Source organism: Monodelphis domestica, chromosome 3, assembly GCF_027887165.1.
Source record: "Monodelphis domestica isolate mMonDom1 chromosome 3, mMonDom1.pri, whole genome shotgun sequence".
In the NCBI taxonomy this organism is placed as follows: domain Eukaryota; kingdom Metazoa; phylum Chordata; class Mammalia; order Didelphimorphia; family Didelphidae; genus Monodelphis; species Monodelphis domestica.
This window is the reverse complement of record NC_077229.1, coordinates 168,335,735-168,351,817: the sequence shown is the minus strand read 5'-3', so window position 1 is coordinate 168,351,817 and position 16,083 is coordinate 168,335,735. Positions and strand designations below refer to the sequence as shown.

The window sequence follows — 16,083 nt, the reverse complement described above, 5'->3', positions numbered from 1 at the left end:
ATGAAGTGATGACTAAATTTTTTTCTAGGTGTTGATAAATTACTTTTCTAATAATACATTCTAGGTTTTTCCCTGGGACTTTACTATTATTTTTCTTTTGCAAACTCTTACTTTTCAGTTTAATAATTACTCTCAGACAGAAGGATAAAGGCTAAACAAACAGGTTTAATTTATTTGCCCAGGATCACACAGGTAGGAAGTTCCTGAGACAAGATTTGAGTTCAAGGCCTCCTGAATTGAGGCTTGCCATTCTATATGTTGTGCCACCTATCTGCTCCCTCTCTAGGAATTTATCATTAAACTGTCTTAATCTACATTTTCCAAGCTATACTCTTTTTCTTTTGTTGTTAAGTTCAATCTATTTATCTTCAGTCTTCTGATACCTTTCCCATTCTCATTTCTGAAGTGGTACTGTTATCTCATTTCAGAGATGATCATCATGAAAAGCATTTGCATAGTACAGAATTTTATTAAGAGGGGGAATATTCTGACTCCAGTATGCAAAGAATGCAAAATAATGCCAACCCTTTTCATTTCAGGTCATTTCAGGGAATCATCATGACCATCAATAAAAACATAGTGAAAATTCTTCAGTGGCAATTGGAACATTCAGTAAGTAATTTCACATCCTGGAATTTCCTAATGAACAATGAACTACTGTGTATTCTTTATTTTGGGGTGGAAAAGATCAGTCACTCACAGTCTGGATAGCAAACATCAGTCTGAGGACACGACCTTGAAGTCACTAGTCAGTCAGGACTTGCCACACTGCTTTATCACTGACTCATTCTCCAACACCAGTCTAGGGAATTAACAAATGTCAGAGACTTGGAAAAGATAGATTAAAATCAATAGTAAAATATTGTTGTAAATTCCTTTGTTAAATCATGTATTCATTTATATACTTGTGGTTGATCATATCTCCATGTGACAATATAGTGTAACACATGTGTCTTACTATAATCATGACAAGTATTTGTCTGGTGAGATTTAGTACTGAAAGGAGTCCTGGGTTGAAATCTCACCTATGAAATTTACTACACATACAGCAGGTAACTAACTGGTGGTATGATGGATAGAGTGCCAGGTATGGGGTCAGGAAGACTTGAGTTCAAATCTGGAATCAGACACTTCTGGCCTAAGAGACCATGGGCAAGTCACTAAACTCTGTTTGCCTCAGTTCCTCATCTGCAAAATGAATTGGGGAAAGAAATGGCAAACCACTCCAGCATCTTTGTCATGAAAACCCCAAATGGTGTCAGGAAGAGTTGGATATGACTGAAAAATGACTCAACAACTAAAAATGCATGTGGTCTTGGGCAAGTCATTTTGCCCCTGTGAGGTCTGTGTCCACATATCTAAAATGAAGGACCATATCTAAAATGGACCAGATGGCCTCTGAGGTCCCATCCAACAGCTCTAGGAAGATATAAAATTCTATAAAACATTGCTAGAATGGAAGGGGTAATCTGATAAATTTGCATAACTGAATGAAAGGGAAATGAGAGTACAGTATAATGTAAGATCATATTAGCTACTGTTGGCAAAATAGCTCCAAGAAACCAGAAATAAGGGTAGACAAGGGACATTTCCAAATTAGTGGTAGATAAAAGAATGTTTTCCATTCCAATGACCACAATGCTTTAAGTCAATTCAGTGCTCCAATTCTGAATCACTATAAAATCTCTCTAAATAGAACCATCTGAAGGAAAGCCATTTGGAGGCAGTTAAATGCCAGAATTGAAGGACAACTTTAAAGTACACTTTTATAAATTCCAATGTTCAATCATTTCAGTTATACCTGATTCTTTATTACCCAATTTGAAATTTTCTAGGCAAAGATACAGAAGTGGTTTGTTATTTCCTTCTCCAGCTCATTTTATAGATGAGGAAATGGAGGCAAACAGGGTAAAATGACTTGCCTAGGATCACACAGCTAGTAAGTGTCTGAGGCAAGATTTGAACTGAGGAAGATAGTTTTCTTGACTCCAGCTTTGACACCCTATCCACTGCACCATCTAGTTTATAATGGCATGGCAATAAATTGGGGGGGGGGGGCAATATTGTACTGCAGCAGTCTATCAAGGATGCTTTAACAACTGGGTAAGGATGGTTATAATTCTCTAATGAAGTGTAAGGAGCACTATTCTTAGAGCAGTGTTCAAGTACAAAAGGCTCAACCACTTCCTGTGTGAAATCGCCAAGTAAGTAATGTCATTTCTTTGGGTCTTGTTGGTAACATGAGAGAAATGGTTCCTCAAATAAGACAGTCCCTCTCTCAGCTGTGGGCATTTTCTCAGATTGCCCTCCATGACCAGAATACTCTCCCTTCTCCACTCTAACTACTGACCTCCCTGGCTTCCTATAAGTACCAATCAAAGTCCCACCTACTACAGGAAACCTTTCCCAACCCCTCTTGATTCTAGTGCCTTCCTACTTTTAGTTATTTTGGATTTACATTGCTTAGGATAAATTTATCTGATTTATTATTCCTATTTAGGATATTTCTAAATATACTATTTATTTATATAGCTTCTTTGTATATTTCTTTGTATGTCATCTCCCCTATTAGATATAAGCTCCTTGATAGCAGGGACTGCCTTTTGTCTCTTTTTGTATCTCTAGTACTTAGCGCAGTATCTGGCACATAATAGGTGGTTAATAGGCATTTACTGATTGAGTGATTGATTGATTGACTAAATGACCTATCTGGACTTTCCAGCTTTAATATCCCATAATTAACACAGATTGTATACAAGTAAGGAATGTTTGATTACTAGATAAAATTCAGCAAACTTAACTTTGTTCTATACTCTACTCCTATTCTTGTTTAAAGTATTAAATTTCTATGCAAAACATTTTTAAAATAAATAAATAAAATTTAAATATAAAATATATGAAAAATAAATGAATAAAATTTAAAAATAATTTTTAAAATTAAGTAGGAAATCATATAAAAGCTTTAAAAAGAAATTCTGACACTCAGGGAAAATTCATTTGGGAGAATGTGGCAGAGAAATTTGCCCCAGCTGGATGCAGACTTGAAAAGAATCCATCCACCAGACAGTATGGCTCTATTCCTCAAGGTACAATCAGGGATGATGGGAACTAAAACCTGGTCAATTCAAACCCTGGGAAAAAGTAGAAAGATGGAGAAAAAGGAATTCTGGCTCTGGGACATAGGTGTAGACCTTTATGAAGAAGCATGATGTGGTAGGGGCCAGTATAAGAGTTGTATATTCTGAGGAATGAGGTATGGAGCTGGCAGGCTTCTGGAATGCTATACAGAAGAATTTCATTCTATGGATACTGACATCCTGACTACCTCAACCTACTTAAAGTCCTAACCAGCAGAGAAATAAACTTTTGCCTAGACTAACCAAATGATCACAAATTCTGAATTCTTGGAATCAAAATAAGATTTGGAAATCAAATTAAAATGACAAATATTAAAATTTGTAATGTAATTAATTGACATGTAACCTGGAAAATTAAAAGATATTAATTTTTCAAAAGTAAAATTATTTGTCCATATACAGCATACTTTGATGGATAGAGAACTGCCCTTGGGATCGAAAAGACCTATGTTCAAGTCTCATCTTTTATACATAGTGATTGTGGGTCCTCAAGCAAGTTATCTGATCTCTTGGTGTCTCTAGTTGACTCTAGCACTAAAAATTTCAGAGAAAATGGTGGTATTCATTGTTAGAGACAATGCTTCATTTCTGTTGATAAAAATCATAGGACCAAGTAAAAAGAAAAATCAAAATACAGACTTACCACCACATTATATGAGGCCATTCAAAGGCAGCAGTATTCACACCAGAAAAAGAAAATAAACTGACAATCTAAAGGACTGGCTATAGGAAATGGGATGAAAAGAGCTGTCATGAGCTTTTAGACATTTTCCAAGTAAATTGGTGCCCAAGGCTGAAGTTACACGACTCTGAACACTTACCTTCCACTTTGAGCACAAAAGACTTTGTTCCATGTACTATTTAGAGAGTAAGAATACCCAGAAAGGCATTCAGAACACACAAAATCCAAATGACACCCCCCAAAGAAAGCTTTTAACATCCTCTAAGAACAGAAGAGATTGGAATTGATAGAATAGAATATTGGAATAGAGAGAAAAGAGTACAAATAAACTCAGAGGAGATGAGTTGTAGACGACAAAAGGAAAGGGTTGGACTTGATATTAGAAAGAACTTCCTGACACTAAAGGGAGGTAAGCTCGGGAATGAATTATTAAGGAGAGTAAGAGGCCCCCTCGAATGGAGAGCTTTGCCAAGCAGTGACTCTAAAAATCTAACCTAACAATGTTGACTGACTTCACAGGATTCTTCAGTCTGGACTGTTATCCAGGCATCAGCCACTCCTTCAGTACCTGCAACAGGCTTTTATTTTCCCAGAGTCTCTGTCAACAGCATATGCGTAGCTGGATTTGAGAAGCCAGGAGGACAAACACCACACAATAAGAACAGCTGCTAAACCAGGAGATAATCCAAATCCAGAATTAGACAGACCCCAGGTTCAGACAAAGGACACTAGAAAACACCACAATACAGAGGATAAATGGCAAGAGGCCTAATTGGTCAGCTGCTGCAGAAAACACAAGACGAAGATGAATGGAGGGTCAAACTGGACAGCCGAGATGGGCCATCTACTGCACGCTCGTAAATTTCAATGATTTAATCTATTTGTTGCTCAGTGGCTTTGGTGGGAGACAAAATGCTTAGAATGTTCCAACTCTGCAACTTGAAAAACTCTGCTAAATAAATAATGGTGTACAATAATCTTACAACATAAAAAAGAGGCTTTCCCTGAGAGAAGGGTTACTAACTTTCCCTCACAAAGGGGGTTCATCACAGTTAGGATCTCAAGTGAAACACCAATGACAATAAACAGAATAGAATGAACTGAATTGATTGGTATTGAATGGCTGGCTACTAAACTCCTATATTTAAAATTCTGATTAAACCCAGAATGTTCCTTTTATCAGGAGACTTAACGGATATCCATAGTTCTTACAAAGAGTAAACAGAATAACAAAAAGCTAGGAACTAGACTGAGGATAACATACTTGTATACATTACCTGTATACATTAATTCAGTGAAAATGGTATCTCAGACTTAACATAAGACTTTCTACTATAACCCATATTGTTGCTCTCAATTTCTTTAGCTAATATGATTAGTGTTTACCAAGGACAGACCAAATCACTTCATACATGAAAATAAAAATCCAAGCTAGGGAAAAACAAAGAAATGAAGCAAAAACAAACAGAAAAACGCTTTCATGGTTGTTTTTTGAGTGAATGGAGTGGGCACCTACCTCATAGCACCTCTAAGATAAGATGTGAACAAACACTCACTCTGCACTGGCTTGCTGACTCTAAACTGCCCTCATGTTGGCAAGTCTAGAAACCCAGAGAGCTTACTATTAGTGTCACACTATCTCTCAGGATCATAGGATGTACTTTGCTTACTCTATTTTAGCTCTAGGGCCCCTATCAATGTGTTTCCACTTACACAAGCTCAAATTTAATAATGACACTTTTAGATCTTAAACCTAATGATTTACTTAGCAATAATGCAAAAGAATGCTTATAGGCATTCATATATTAAAGCAAATACAGGAATAATAAATAGATCACAATATACACAGACAACTGGGTCATATTCTCTTAATATTGCAAAGTATCTGTGGAAGAGAGTAGGCATAAACCAATGAAAACCTTCCTAGCAGGCACAAATGAAAAATAAAACAAAACAAAACAAAACACATTATGTTTAGGATAACTCACAACTCTGGAACTACAAAATTCAGAATCCTCTTTCTATTTTATCCATATCCATAAAAATTCCTTGGTGAATTTACTTTTGCAGAGATGTTTCTACTGCTAAGCTGAGTTGATCTATAATGTATCTTACAAATATCTCATTATGTTTCAGGCAAACTGGTTGATCCATAAGTGACTTCTCTCAATCTGCTTCCAAACTCTTCCTCTGCTTAAATGACAAAGAAACCATAGTATCCATCACTTTTGACTTTAAATATAGCTGGCACAGTTGTGAAAAACTGTCTTTTACCTTTTTCTCCTTTTATCTTTTCAGGCTTTGGGTTCTCTCTGAAAATGATGCTATCTTAGCTTCAAGTTAATAACCAAATTCTCATCTTCTTTCTATAATCAAAAAAAAAAACAGTATCATAGAATAATTCCTATCTCTCCATAATATCATAGCTTATCACACTGAAAAGCTTAATAACTTTCCCAGAACTCTGAGTCAGAAAAATATTTCTCTTAAAACTATGAGCAGACTTAACTTAGCAATAAACTGTTTCATTTTAAAGGGTAGTATCTTAAAGGGATAATACTTTACATAACTTTGATGGGAAACAAAGAGTTGGTATTGTATATCTGTCATTGGGGAAACAGCACAGCTTCCACATAACACTATCATTTATGGAAAGAAACAGTGGACCAGAAGTCAGAAGCCCTGAATTCAAGTCCTTATTTTTCTAATACCTATCTATGTGACCTTAGTAACTTAGCCTCGTTACCCTCAGATTCCTTGTCAGGTAAAAGAACAAGATTTAAGGGCCTTCCAAGTGTGTAATGTATATTGTAAGGATGATATTACAAAATATGTATTGTTTCATTAGTTTAGGGATAAGAAGTAAAGTGGGTACTTGAGAAAAGAACTGGAGTTTGAAGCACAGCTGAGAGAGCATGTTAATTTCAACTGCTGACAGTTATAACCATTTTTTTGGGTCAATTACTCTCTCTGGCAGTTGGGGGTTGTTCTCTCTCAGGGCTGGAAGAAGTAACATCTTTGCCTCTCTCTCTATCTGAGGAAAAGATCTGAAAGAGGTCAGTATTTTCCTTTCCCAACTTGGGAAACACTACTGACTATTGTGGTTTTATAGATTGTTTAACTCTTAGAAGATAGAATAAAATAGAAGAAGAATGGGGTGTACGGGGTGCTCAAGGAGGGGTAATATCTCTGGTATGGAGGGCTTGTCATGCCCTTCTAGGGCAGCTTTCTAGCTACTGACCCTCACCTGACACCCAGCTCTCACTTGTGGTTCCTAGTAGCTGCTAGCATGCGGCAGTGGCCACACCCCAGGCAACGGCTTCGACAGGCCGGCTAAACCTTGTGAGGGTAGCCATCGGGTCGACGTCAACCCCTGGTGAACTAGGGCTTTGCTTACCCAGCATCGGCGGAACAGGCGGAAGAAACCAACAAGAAGGTTCAACAGCTGAGATGGCGATGCAGCAAGGCACTGTGGAGTGCTTAGGGCATGATGGAGCACAAAAGAAAACACGGCCATCCAATGCAGCTGAGGAAGTCTCTAGGTGTAACGACTTTTCGTGCCAATGGACCCAGGCTTCCAACGCCGAGAGAGTGGGACTGTCTCTGTGCATCAACTTTTCCACTTAAATCTTCATGCACAGGTGTCTTTGTGCACAAAAACGCACAAAGACAATCGTCATCCTCGGTTCGAGAGACAACCAACAACTCTTAGAAGACCAAAGAAAAAGCTGATCTTTGGTTTGGACAAACTCAGAGTTCAAACTCTCTGAGTCTGAGTCCTAACTTGATTCTTGTAGCTAAAAGCTAGCCTTTGCTATTTCATAATTTGAAGGCGAAGTAAATATTTATAAGGATATTAGTGGTAGTTTTTATTTAGATAGGATAAATTTGGGTCAGTTAGATTGGGGAGGATTAGTTTAGCCTGTGAAACACAGGAGAAGTGGTTCCTTATGAAACCAGAGTGTTTATTTGGGTGGATTTAGAATTCCTTAGAATTAGAAATTCTTTATTTATCCTTATATATTTCAATAAATATTTTATGTTTATAATAAGAGTCTCTTTAGCAGCCTTGCAACTGGCCCTGAAGGGAAGTTCACATTTGAGCTTCACTTCATCACTGAATATACTTTTGATTACCTCTCTCAAAAGTATCTGAACAGTCTGAACCTGATTGGCAAGTTAAACAATTTTGAAAAGTTTTAAACCTATTTTGGAACAGTTTTTCCATCTAAATATTTTATTTTATGTAGCTCATCATTATTTTATTTCTACAATATGAAGAAAGAATTTATCCAATGTGATTGCCTTTGTAAGGAAATATATCTTTATCTAGATTGAATTCTGTTTAGAGTAAATGGTACAAAGCAGCACATTGAAAACAACAAAAAAAAAGATGTATAAAAAGAAAACAAAAACATATATATATGTATATATATATATATATGTAGAGAGAGAGAGAGAGAATCAATCAGACAGAGACAGAGACAGAGAGACAGAAGGGAAAAGCTGTTTTAAAGAACACAACATAATGACATAATAAAATGGACAGAGCCAGAAATATAAGCATTTTGTACCATTATTGTTCAGTTATTTCAGTTGTGTCTGACCTTTCATGACTCCATTTAGAGTTTTCCTGGGCAAAGATACTGAAGTGATTTGCCATTTCCTTCTTTGGCTCATTTTATAGCTGAGGAAGCAAACACAGTTAAATGACTTGCCCAGGGTCATATACCTAGTAAGTGTTTGGGGCCAGATTTGAACTCAGGAAGATGAAGTGTCCTGACTCCAGGCCCAGTGCTCTCTAACCACTTCACCACCTAACTGCTATAGTCTATAAATATCTGTCTCTGCCACTAGCTAACCTATGATTCTGGGCAAGTCATGCAAACTTCTCTGAGCCTCAGTTTTATTATTTGAAAAATGAGGTAGATTAAATGGTCTCTAAGGTCCCATCCAGATCCAAATTTATGACTATGATTTCATATGTATATCTCAATATTTCTCTGTAGAAGACAAGAAAAAAATCTACTGCTAGTATTTTTGGAGATTTTAAAATAGTGGGACCCAAGTTTCAAGTCTGCCATCAATGAAATATATAAGGAGTGAGTGTCAGGAGAGGCAGAGGTACACAAAACTTAGACATTTAGACTTATCTGCTGCTGTTTGTTTTTTATGGAGCAACTCAGCATTGCAGAGCTGAGGCTGACAACCTAAACCTTGAACTTGGACAATTGTTACCCTTGAGAAAATATTGATGTTGATTGATGTGATTCTGATCTGTAGCTCACATCCACTCACTGAACTCAGAAGATGAAAAGAAGGAGTACTCAGACCAGAAGAACCCAGTCTCCCCTGAAAAGAAGGTTCACGTCTTCTAAACAAATGTGAAAACAGTTCCTATGGAAAATGTTGAGCTGGTGACAGGAGTTATAAAGAAAGGCAGCTGGTCTACTTGAGAACTGTGCATACAACAAAGGAGAAAACCACAGGGTGATAACAATGTTTTCTACAGAAACAAAAGTCAGACCATCACCATATAAAAACAAAAATAACTGACTCAAGGAGAAAAAAAGCAACAACGAAATTGAACAGAAACTAGTTGCCATCTTCAGAGCTTTTGAGTTTCACCTACTTTGAACACAGAAAAACCATTTTAAAAAAGGGTTTCTAATGCCTAATTAAAGCTACATTGAGAGAGGGAAAAAAGCTAGACAAGAGACCTTACAGCAGAGGAAACTCCCTATTATTCATCAAGAAAGTTCTGATTTTTAATTATCCAACACTCTTCTCACCCCTTCTCTTAATTGGTCCATTATTTGAAGCTCTTCTCCACCACGAGACAGGCAGAAGTGAAGAGATAGAAAACAAGTCATTTATTCTAGATATTATACATGTCTCAAGTCACTAACTAAATCATTCAGACATGTTTTGGATTCTTATTCAAATTGATCTAAGATATCAACATTGTAGATGCTACTTCCAACAAAGCAGGTAATAATCCATTTATTTCTGCCCATTTGGGAGACCTTAATGCATGTTTTCACCTAAGATCACTCCTGGTGGGGCAGGAAGGGTGGTAGAAGCACTCAACATGTGAGAACTTTCTTGGATTTCTCTTGCTATGCCCCATTAGAATGTTAGATCCTTGAGAGGAGGGGCCTTTCTTATCTGAGTCCTCAGCACTTCTAATAGGGCCTTGAACATAGCAAGAACTCATTAAATGCTTTTTCATTCATGCTTCCATGCATCATAAAGATACCTGTGGAGCACATGGGTTGTCCATCATTTTCCCTTGCTCTGACCCCATGTCTGCCTCTATCATCTTTACCATTCACACATTTCTTTGAAGTCATCTTTTAGTCCAATTCTCCTTTGAGATACTTACAAGACTGTATATGGCTCAGCGAGAAGCAGAGAAAATCTCAGCGAATGCTATGTGTAGTCTGTGCCTCTTCCATGATGGTGGATAATAATCACAAAGACTTTCCCTATACCCCCAACTAAGCAACAATTCTATATAAACTATTTCATCATCACCAGTTATTCTGATGCCTAGACTAGAAATAATACTCTATAAAAGGATAATGTCCAACGTTAGCCTGAGAGTGTGGGATGTTTAATTTTTCACGTAAATAAGAATTGTAAAAAACATTCTCTGTCGGCATAAATGCTATGCTATCACAGCCTTGATAAACAATACTTTATTCCTTAATGGAAGGTAATTCTTATTTGTTTTTAATAACAACTTGCATTTATACAGAACTTTAAGGTTAACAAACTGTTTCATATACACTATATGAGATGTTCCTAACCACCCTATAATAATACCTCACATTTCCAAAGCCCATTTATGGTTTTAAAGATCCTTTTACACAACAGTTCTGTGAAATAGGCAGATCAAGTATCATTATCCCCATTTTGCAGAAGAAGAAACAGGCCCAATAAGGGTCAGTGATTTGCCAATGGTTACAAAGAAGGTAAATCAGAGGTAGAAGACAAAAACATCCTGCCTCCAGGTCAAGCAAATTTTCCATTATGCCACATAGTCTTCTCTTTAGGTTTACAATGATCCTGTACTCAAGTTCTGGTTTTGATACTTATTACCAAGTAGGACCCTTAGACAAGTCACATAGACTCTCTAAGCTTTGGTTTCCTTATCTGTAACATGGTGGGGTTGGGTTAGATGTCATCAAAGATCCCTTCTACCTCAAAATGTGTAACCTAACAAAGATTTCGTATCAGCCCCTTAGGTGAAGTAGCTAGATAGAAAAGGGGATAACATGCTGGAAGTTCATCAGGAAGACCTGAATTGAAATCTGGGCAAGTTTGCCTGTCTCATTTTCCTCCTCTATAAAAACTATCTCCCAGGGCTAGTGTGAAGATAAAATGAAGTAATATTTATAAAGCACTTTATAAATCTTAAATTTACATAAATTTACATATTAAATAATTACATGTTACATAAATGCTATTGTGATTAAGCAGAGCATTTACAAATGCATCTATTATGCCACCAATGGTAATATTCCATGGGTACATAGACATGGCTAGAAAGACGAATGCATCAACACACCTTTCTGAACTCTTATACAATTAAAAACACACAACCCCCCCACACACAAATCAAACCCTTTGGCTAATTATTATAGTTGTTATTTACAGAATATTTAATTTCACAGATGAAAAAAGTGAAACAAAAGAAGTTTGAGCCACAGGGTGATTGGATGATGAAAATAACGATGATGGTGATGATGATGGTGATGATGGTGGTGGTGATGGTGATGATGATGGTAATAGCCTCAACCCCCTAAAATTCCTAGTTCCCTTCAAGATTTAGTCCAAAGGCCATATTTGAATAAACTCTCTTTCTGGGTCCTCCAATCACCAATATCTTTTACCTAAGGTTATCTTGCATTTGCTTTGTATATATTTTGTATAGACCTCTAAATATACATATTGTCTTCTTTAAAAAAGTAATCTCCTTGAAGATAGGGGTTATTTTATTTTTTCCTTTAAATCTCCAGTATCAAGAATAATTTCTCATACATAGTTGTTACTTAACTTCTTAATCAACATGAATGATTAATGTAAATTTAATCTCATAATGTTTCCTCTTTTTGTTTATGAGTTAAATGAACTGGTTCCTATGTCTTTAGATCAAACTTAAAAAGTTCCATTCCCATCTCTGAAAAAAAGTAAAAATTTCCTGATGCCATAAACACAATTTCTAAAATATTTTATAGTTGTTTGTAACTAACTTCTGGTTAAAACACACACACACACACACACACACACACACACACACACACACACACACACACACAATCTAAAGTTGTAGCCTTTTCACTTGGTTAAAGAGATGATGTACCCTGCAATGAAGGGACCAGGGAGCATGATCTGGGGCTAATAGGTAACCATTTAAAAATGGAATCATGCCTCATGTTGAGTCAGAAAGAGCTTGTTTTATGACTGACATTTTGTGTTCCAAGTGACAGCCCAAAATGAGTGGTGACTCAGTCCTGGATTTACATTTCTCCAGGCATTTTATCAAAGTTCCTGTAAATCATTTGTTTCCTCCATCCAGCAATGAATGCTGAGCAACAACTAGGGAAAGCCAAAGAATCTTCAGAGTTAGGTAAAGGAGAATGATTATTAAAGTGTCAAAAATAAGTCAAGTGGTACTTTTCAATATGCTCCCTAATGGGCTTGTTTTCCCCGAAAAGCCCACAGATCAGAAAACTTCTGCCCTGCTGCCATTCAAAACTGTTTAATTTTGGATTTTCCCTTTCATTTCCATTTTATCTGACAAGGCATCATTAAGTGTCTTATAATGTGTAACAAAAGGGCACTGAAAACATTTCAGCTGAACCAGTAGGAAAATAAGTAATTTAGGAAATGGGGGCTAGAAAGGCAGAAACTAAATTTGCTTGGGTTCTTCTTGAGTTCAATCAACTTCAAGCCAAAGTGGGCCCTTCTTCTCCCTGTGCAATAAATAGGTCTCATCCAAGATAGCCAAGTTTATGTGGTATGTCATTGCATTGATGCAGTGGATGGTTCTTAGTAGTAAATATTTTAAAAAATGCTTGTTGATTGGCTATGAACACAAAGCATTAGGGCATTTAATTATTGATTCAGTTTTTGCTTAATATGAGAATTGTCCATGCATATATCAATAATCTCCTTGATGGAAATAAGCAGACTTTTTCAGATGAAAATCTATTTAAATCTCTGTTTGTCTTTGTTTCTGTGTCTCTCTGTCTCTGTTTCTCTCTCTCTCTCTCTCTCTCTCTCTCTCTCTCTCTCTCTCTCTCTCTCTCTCTCTGTATCTGTCTCTGTCTCTGTCTCTGTCTCTCCTCTTCTGATTATCAAGATTCATCAAGGAATGGACCAAAAAGACAGAGAAGCTGTCCTAGGCTAGATGAAGTTTGGGAGGGATAAATACCAAGTACAACTATTGAGTCAAAATCAAATAAAAACAAAATCCTTCTGTGATGGATGCTTTGCTTCCACATAGTAAGATGAGTGAAAAACTGAGAGAGAGAGAGAGAGAGAGAGAGAGAGAGAGAGAGAGAGAGAGAGAGAGAGAGAGAGAGAGAATGAGAACAAGAACATTTATTTATAATAGCTAACCTTTGTATGGCAATGACATGGGCTGAAAATAAAAATACATGCTAACAGAACAGTCCCTGCCTTAAAAAAATCTTATATTCTTTTTCTTTTAAACCCTTACCTTCTGCCTTAGAATCAATACTACATATTAGTTCTAAGGTAGAAGAGCAGTAAGGGCTAGGCAGTAGGGGTTAAGTGACTTGCCCAGGGTCACAGAGTGTGAAGATTGGATTTGGCTATCTCCTTATTGTAACAGTGAAAGTACATAGCTCTTCCTTGATAGTGAAGATAAAATTGTAATCCTCTGTCTAGTTTTAGATTTTAATCCCCAAAGTGTTAACTCAGTATTTAAAGTAGATATACTCATTTTAACCACAAAAAGGTATGAACACCCATTTCATAAATTGAGTGGGAGGTCTGTGACCCACGTGTGAAAGAATGGGCAGTCCTAGAGAAAAGCATCTGCTGTGATTGGTAGATGTAAAATTTAGGGGAGGTGACACAAGAGAAAAAGGTCTTTAAATAAAGGAAACAGAGGCACACAAGGGAGTCAATCGATAGATCAAGATCATTCAGTCACTCGGAGTTGGACTAGAAGAATCAGTCACTCAAAGCTGGACTGGAAGACAGACATTTGAGGAGAGACTGGAAGACAGACACTCAGACTTGGAGTGAAAACACTTGGCTGTGGAACTGGATCCCTGGAGGAACTCATGCAGGAGACCTCAGACTGCTTTCCTTTTAGATGGTCCCCCTGGTGAGTTAAAGGCTGATTTAGTTTCCTTGCCTTTCTGGAGGTGTAAACCTCCAAGAAAGGTCCATTGTCTTGAGACTCCTTTCCCCTGGCTGGGTCTTAGAATTTCTACCTGGCTCTGAGGAAGCCACAGCTCTCTCTCCCCTTTTCTCTCATCCGTAATATCTTCCCTCTATTGTAAATAAATTACCATTAATTCCATTCACTTGAATAATTCATTTTTGGATTTAGAAATTAAATCCCTGGCGACCACCAATTAAATCTATTAAGTCCAACCAACTATAAAAACTAACAATAGCTAGAAAGTATCTGAGGTCACATTTGAATCCAAAATCTCCAATTTCCAGACCTGAAACTCTATCTACTGAGTCACCCAGCTGTCCCAAGATCTTATATTCTAATATCAGAAGACAGAACATAGAAGGGAGCTGGGATGCTTGGAAGGTAGAAGGAAAAGATGAATTCACCACTCCATATCAGTTCAGTATATTATTTTCTTCACTCACATTCCACCATGTTTCTGCTGACCAAGAAATCTATGGAAAGCACTTCACAAACATTAAAGATCTATTCAAACATGGTCTATTAGTATTAAGTATATTTTATTATCTGGACCTTGAAGTTAACATTGATCATTGCATTATCAGAATTCTAGTATCTTTTAGTTATTTTCCTTTGTATTAATGAAATTTGTATGCCTGTTGTTTCCCTCATTCAGCTCATTTATCAGCAGAAATCCATGTAAGACTTTGAAAATATCTCTAAGTCTTCATATCCATTATTCCTAGGATATGCAGAGTGCCAGGCCTAAACTCAGAAAGAACTGAGTTCAATTCAGGATGTCAGACAAATAATACTTGTGTGACTTCAGGCAAATCATTTAACTCCTCAGCCTCAGTTTATTCATTGGTAAAATGGGGACAATGACAGCATCTATTTCCCATGGTTATTATGGGAATCAAATGAGATAATATTTGAAAAGTGCTTAGCACAGTGCCTGGCACATAAGAGGCACTAAATAAAGATTTATTATTATTATTATTATTATTATTATTATTATTATTACCACTACCACTGTTCTCCTTTAAATTACTTCTACTCTGAAAGACTATGATTGACAACCTGTCCAAAATCACATAATGTAGCAAAAAGCAGATGAGAGTTTAAATCTCCTGATTCCATATTCAGCATTTATTACACACAGAATCCTAGATTTAAAAAAAAATTCTCAATAAGGAAATTGAGATCCAGTGAGATTAAGTAACCTGCCCAGAGCTACCCAGATAGAAGCTGTGTAGCTATAGCCCATCCTAGGAAGATCACTATGGTGATGAAGGCATGAGAAACTCTATTGAGGGACTCCATCTATTTTCTGTCAGACTCCTCTTATAGTCTGGTAAAACCTTCACACCTCTCTGAGAAAAATGGTTTTAAATAAATTAAATAAAATACAAAGGATCACCAAGGAAAACAGTTGTAATGAAATATACTTATCAAAATGGATATTTCTGAAAGTCCACACATCCTAGGTTTAAAACCCCTGTATCCAAAATAGCAATTAATTGGAGGAACTGTAGGTGCTTAGTCTAGAGAAGAGAAAAGAATGGGGACGTGGTTATAAATATTTGCTAGGTAATCATGTGGGAGAAAAGTACTATGTGTTCTGTTTGGCTCCAGACATAGGAACTGGGGACAAAGGATGAAAATTATAGGGAGTCAGATCTTAGGTTAATCTTTTCTTTTTTAATCTAGATAAGCAGTACTGTTCAGAAGCAGAATGGGTAGTGAGTTTGCCATGACTCTAGGCATTCAATGATCCACATAATCACTCAGAGATGTTGTAAATGGGTAGGGATTGAACAAGATGACATCAAAGTTCCCTTTCAAATTTAATATCAGGC

At 36.7% G+C, this 16,083-nt stretch overlaps 1 protein-coding gene across 2 annotated transcripts in view; it reads right to left on the bottom strand.

The window, feature by feature from the left end:
* NCALD (neurocalcin delta) overlaps positions 1–16,083 on the bottom strand; it is a 569,529-nt gene that overhangs the window by 304,292 nt on the left and 249,154 nt on the right. Inside the window, exon 3 of one of the 2 annotated variants that reach the window (XM_056823245.1) lies at positions 6,094–6,185. The exons of the other annotated variant lie outside the window; for it this stretch is intronic. The gene's annotated coding sequence lies outside the window, so the exon portion shown is untranslated. The remainder of the gene's footprint in view (positions 1–6,093; positions 6,186–16,083) is intronic. 2 annotated transcript variants of the gene reach the window in all.